We start from the raw sequence: 6,347 nt of genomic DNA, 5'->3' as shown, positions 1-6,347 counted from the left end.
AAACGATTCTGAGATCTATGATCCCATGGGCATTAGCATGTTATCAAACAAATTGCGAACCAATGCAAAAGCCCTGTTCATGTTCAGTCTCGACACTAATTGCAGTAGTTCATTTTAAAATCAGGAATCGCTCGAGTGTTGATTTAATAATGTGTCCTTGAGTAATTCAAAATAGTTAGTCTGTTTGTGTTATCAAAATTGGGTCCCCAGTTCGATTCTCACCTTTTAAGAATTCACCAGACGACTATTGGATAAGTTAGCTTGTGCACGAAACTGAATTCAATTGGCTGGTATCGCTTTAATTTGAGTATATTCGTATTGTCTTCCTTTGCTATAACTGTTGACCACTTAGCATAATTTAGGAGCAACTTCAGGGGGTATTTGGGTTGATTTAATTGAAATTGTTGTTTGACTTAATAATTAGCTTAACTCCAGGCCATTTGAGCATTAGTGCCTTGGCAGATGGCCCAGGTCGATCCTAATTGTGTGCTCACCCGGACCTGGGCCCAAACCCACGATGGATTGGCCTTTGTGCCCGCTTGGGTAATGGTTTCCCTATGTGGGTTATGTTCAGGACCCCAACTAATTAAGGATAAAATTCATATGAGTTCAATGGACCCAAGTATAATAATTCTCCAACAATTTTAATTAACTAGGACTTTTCCTTTCTTTATTAGAGACAAATAAAAATAGAAAATCATAGTCATTTTAGGTTGGCTTTAAAATAATTTGAGGTGCGTCGCGCCAAATAAAATCACAAATCACGTGGCCTTCTTTAAATGTTCGCATTAAATATTTAGACCTCGGGACGTGCCATTTAGCGAATTTCATGGCTTCCCACAAAGTTAATAATACGCTAGTTGCTTTAGGCCCGACATTTAATAATATTACCTTCCTAAACTCGGGTGCACATTTATGTGACCCAAATCCAAATCCCAACGAAGTTGAAATGTGTCAAGAACCACGGGTGCATTTATGTGACGTGGTTCAAGACGTGTTTTCACGACGTTGCAATTCTCTTCAAAAATAATAATAAAAGCGGTTCAAAGTTAAAAAGCGCATAAGTTAAAACATGTATTAAAATCAGATTTTAGCCAAATATAGCAGTTGAGCGACCGTGCTAGAACCACGGAACCCGGGAATGCCTAACACCTTCTCCCGGATTAACAGAATTCCTTACTCGGATTTCTGGATCGCGGACTGTAAAATAGAGTCAATAATTACCTCGATTCGGGATTCAACCGGTGACTTGGGACACCATTAATCTCCCAAGTGGCGACTTTGAATATCAATAAAAAATCCCGTTTCGATTGTCCTTTAATTGGAAAAACTCCTTTATACCCTTTCCGGGGTGTAATAGCGGAAAAAGGAGGTGTGACAGCTCTGGCGACTCTGCTGGGGAAGACAAACCCAGAACTTCGGTTCAGGTTTAAGAATGCGAGCTTAGAATAATTGTTATGTTTGGCTTTATCTGATTTTCCTATATGTTTTCCTGCTAAGTGCTAAATGCTTTACCGCTTTGATATTATTTGAACTGTATATATAAACTGTGCCGAAACCCTTCTCTTCTCACCTCCGGGGATGTGCTTACTGGTTGAGACTCCCTATTCTGTTAGTGTCATACCTTGAAATAAGAAAGAGGCCGGACAAGTTACTAAGCCGGACGATCTCGCGGGTCACCGGTACGTAGCCCCCTCCTCGACTCGAGTTGTCCGCTCGGGTACACAGTCTAGAACCCATACCCAGGATTTGAACCTAGAATAACTTGACTTCATGCCGAATCCCTAGTAGGAGCGCTTATTTGCATCATGTGCATATGACTTAGGGGACTCTACACAGGGGTTGGGTCCGTCTAGGACAGGTAACCAGATATGAAAAGACCACCCTGATGCATCATACGTGTTGCATGTACATTTGTTTGTCTCGGACTCGCATGCTGACCGGCTTGAATATTTGGAAAAAGTTAAAAAAATATAGCAATGTAGGGAGTTGACTATCTATTCTAGAAAAAATACCAATGTCCGATTAGTGCCGAAACTCTGCCGGATTTTTGAGGAAAACGAGAAAAGAGTTTTAAATAGTTTGTTTTATGTGCCAATGAAAAGGAAAAACAAAGAGTTTTATAGTGTGTTTCATTTGCCAATGAAAAGGAAAAAACAAAGAGTTTTATTTTTAAAATAGTGTGTTTTATTTGCCGATGAAAAGGAAAAACCAAAGAGTTTTATTCTCAAATAGTTTGTTGAAAAAGAAAATACAAAAGAGTTTTGTTTTCGAAAATATTTAGTTTTATTGACCGAACTACGCTGGTTTGATTCTCATTGGATGTGAGATACGTAGGCAACCCTCATCGGGTCCAACCGCCCTTTTTCAAAAATAGCCAAAAATACCAAGACTTTAACTTTTTGTCAAAATAAGTCGGGTGCCGCCATTCTTGTTTAAAATAAGCCGAATGTCCCCAAAAGGGCACCGGAAGGCTGTTTTTGCAAGAACAGCCACCCTGAGTCATTTTAAAATGGTTTGCGGGCACAACCTTAAAATCTCCCTCCCGGATGTGCTGAGAGGCCGTATTTGCAAAAACAAGTCTTTGCTTTCTTAAATAAAATATTTAAAAAATAGCCACTTCTCTTTTAAGTCACAATAAGTCAGCTTTCTTTAAATAGTCACACTTTCCCTTAGAATTCCTTGTCCAGGATGACCCAGTTAACATTGAAACCTTCTCAGTCCTGCGCAGGCCCGTGGCAATGCCGAGTGATGCCCCGCGGGCCCCAGGGTTTGAAGCTTTGATGTATTCCTCGTTAATCGAGTCTGTAGTTTTGTTTTTGAGTCTATTTTTGTAACTCCCCTTTTTGAGAAAAAGAAAAACAAATAGGCTGGTAGCTTTTGTAATCGCAGTTGTTATTAATGACAAATTGAGAAAAATTCCCCAAAAATTGTTTCCTTCTTTTCGCATTTGTTTGCAAGCACTACACTCGGTCTGATTCACGCGGGGTCGTGATACGTAGGCAATCTCAATAGGATTTGACCGTAACTAAATGAAAAAAAAAAGGAAAAACAAGAAAAGAATGAAAGGAAAGAGGTGAAAAACAAGAAAGGAAAGAAAACAAAAGAGGGAAAAAGAAAAACAAAAAGAAAATAAGAAACCAAACAAAAGCAAACAAGAGAAAATAAAAAGGGAGCAAAGGAAAGAAAAGAGCGGAAACACAATTTTGAGGAAAGGAGCGAATAGGAACAAGGAAACACCAAGGCAAAAGAAAAGGAAGGAAAAGAAAAGAGGGAAAAATAAGAGAGAAAAGCAAAAGAAAAGAGGGAAAGGCAAGAAACAAATAATGGAAAACACGAGGGAAGAATGAGAGGAAAGGCATGGCAAATAAAGAAAAATGAAAAGGCCGGGATGACGCATGCGACCGATCAAAAGCATAATAGGAACTGTTAACTGCCTAGGTGCATTCACTCTCCAAATGTGCGGGTACCAATATGTTAAATGCCCTAACGCTAACGTGATGGTTTCATTTTGTCATGTCATTTCCAGAGAGGTGGTTGGTTTGTGGTTTTAAAGTGGTAACTCTTCTTTACAACACAAGGACAAAGGCAATGGCAAACAACAATAGAACTGAGTGGGTTGCTACCGGTGCCCGAAAGCAACTGGTGGAACAGGACAACGAGTTGGTAGAAGAGGTAAAGATGTTGAGACAACACGTGGTAGACATGTATCGGGCATGGATGACTGGGAAGGCACCACCTCCGCCACCACCCAGCCTCCTGGACGCTGTCCTTACCCAAACTCCAGACACAGCGCCAGGCGATCCTCCACCCTCTCCATATTTACCTGCTTATCACAGCTTTCCCAGCCACCCTAGTAGCTCCATCACTCGTCGTCCAACTATCTTTTCCCAGAAGTGCCCTCCGGTCACATCCACAGTTCTCAACAATGAACACCCACCCAAAGCTCATAATGCACAATATTATCCCTCCGAGGTTGCTCACGATGAGGTGTTAAGGATGGGGGAGCTAGTAGAAGAGGGAATCAAGTCAAGCAAGCTCATGAGTTGCTCGAAAGACATTCCGAGTATCCCAGCAAGCTTGGGTGGGGGAAGGGGAAGCAGAAAAGGTGATCCGATGGGTTTTCCTGATCAACACTCCCGGCCCCGACATCNTGCAAAGCTTATAGAAAATCTAAGGCAAAAAGTGAATGACTACAGTTTTGACCTCAACAAAGCAGAAAGGGAATTAGCCGGGGTTCAGAAACAATTGGCTAAAAATGCGGAAGAACGGGCTCGCACGGTTAAGCAGTTGAAAGAAGAATACGATGATGAGGTCACGAGATTAAAGAAAAAGGTCATTGCCACAGAGAACAGAATGATCAAACAGGCAAAAGAATTCAAAGTTGAAAGAGAGCACTGCTACACGGCATTGGCACAATTAGAAATGGACTTGCAACAACTCCAGGAACAAAACCAGGTAGCCGAGCAAACTTTGGAGGCTAGGGCCCAACAGATAGGGCGGTTGCTTCAAGAAAAAGGCAGAATCAGAGAGAGAATATTAACCGTTGCTCACTCCATTACTAGGAAATGCCAAATGTGCGAGAACATGACTCGTACCACCTTCTTTGCATCAGTGATGATATTTGTGAAGTAGATAATGAGTGACTTGGACAGACTTCAAGGGGAACATGCATATAGGCCTGCGGTGAGACCGAACGATGTCCCGCGGGCACCAGGAGCTTTAATGTATTCATGATTGTCCTTTGAGTCTGTATTTCCTACTAGAGTTTGTCATTTGAGTCTGTATTTCCTTTTCTACTAGAGTCTGTATTTCCTTTTCGTCAAAAGTCAGTCAGTTGATTGAGTCTGTATTTTTGTTTGAACTAGAATAGGTGCATTAGAGTCTGTTAGTTGTTTAATTTGTCAGTTGTGAGTCTTTGTATAGACGTATTTGCTATCAATAAAATTGAAATTCTCAAAAACATTTTGCTTCTATTTTACATTTATTCTTCACGAACTACGCTCGGTCTGATTTACGCGGGGTCGTGATACGTAGGCAATCTCCATAGGATTCGATCGTGACTAAATGAAAAAAAAGGAAAAACAAGAAAAGAAAAAGAAGAAAGAGGGAAAAATAAGAGAGAAAAGCAAAAGAGGGAAAGGCAAGAAACAAACAATGGAAAACACGAGGGAAGAATGAGAGGAAAGGCATGGAAAATAAAGAAAAATGAAAGGCCGGGATGACGCATGCGACCGATCAAAAGCATAATAGGAACTGTTAACTGCCTAGGTGCATTCACTCCCCAAATATTCGGGTACCAATGTGTTAAATGCCCTAACGCTAACGTGATGGTTTTCATTTTGTCATGTCATTCTAGAAAGGTGGTTGGTTTGTGGTTTGAAAGTGGTAACTCTTCTTTACAACACAAGGACAAAAGGCAACGGCAAACAACAAGAGAACTGAGTTGGTTGATACTGGTGCTCGACAACAGTTGGTGGAACGACATAATGGGTTGGCTGAAGAGGTGCGGACGCTACCCTTACCCAAACTCCCAACACAATACCAGATGATCCTCCATATTCTCCAGATACACCCGCTTATCACACTCGTCCCAACTACCCTAGTAGCTCCATCGCTCATCCTTCAATCGCTTCTCCCCAAAATTGCCCTCCTGTCATATCCATTACCAATAATGAACACCCATTCAAAACTCGTAATGCCCAATATCACCCCTCAGAGGTTGTCCGCAGGTCCTCGATTCGTACAAGAAAAGCTCCTGGGATGAGCAGTTTCATGCTAGAAATGCAAGGGTTACGGAAAGAGAAGGGCGAGATGAGGTAACTAGGAAGTTGAAAAGCACAGAACAGCCTTAAGGGACAAGCGAAGAGGGGAAGGCCAGGGTAGCATGACTTGCAAAGAACAATGGTGCCACATGACACCCGCCTGCCCGCAGAATTCAAAGTACCAAACTTTAACTTGTACGATGGGCGTGGAGATCCGGTAGCCCACCTGAGGATCTATTGCAACGAAATGAGGATTGTTGGAGAGAAAGATGACGTGATGATGGCATATTTCAGTAAAAGCCTAACTGGGGCAGCTTTGGATTGGCATGGTCGTCAAAATGTCGATGGGTGGCTTACATTGGGTGACATGGCTCAAGACTTTGTCCGATACTTTCAATGCAAATCAAGTGTTACCCCGACCGCACCTTGCTATCTAAGATGGAAAAGAGGCCGGAGGAAAGCTTTAATGAGTTTGGGCTCAGATGGAGGGAGCAAGCTGCTCGAGTCAGTCCCCCGATCAGCGAAGAAGAAATGGTTAAGCTTTTTCTACAGGCCCAGGGACCCACCTACTACAGTCATTTG

The sequence above is a fragment of the Nicotiana attenuata genome, unplaced genomic scaffold, assembly GCF_001879085.1.
Source record: "Nicotiana attenuata strain UT unplaced genomic scaffold, NIATTr2, whole genome shotgun sequence".
NCBI lineage: Eukaryota > Viridiplantae > Streptophyta > Magnoliopsida > Solanales > Solanaceae > Nicotiana > Nicotiana attenuata.
This window is presented reverse-complemented; position numbering follows the sequence as displayed.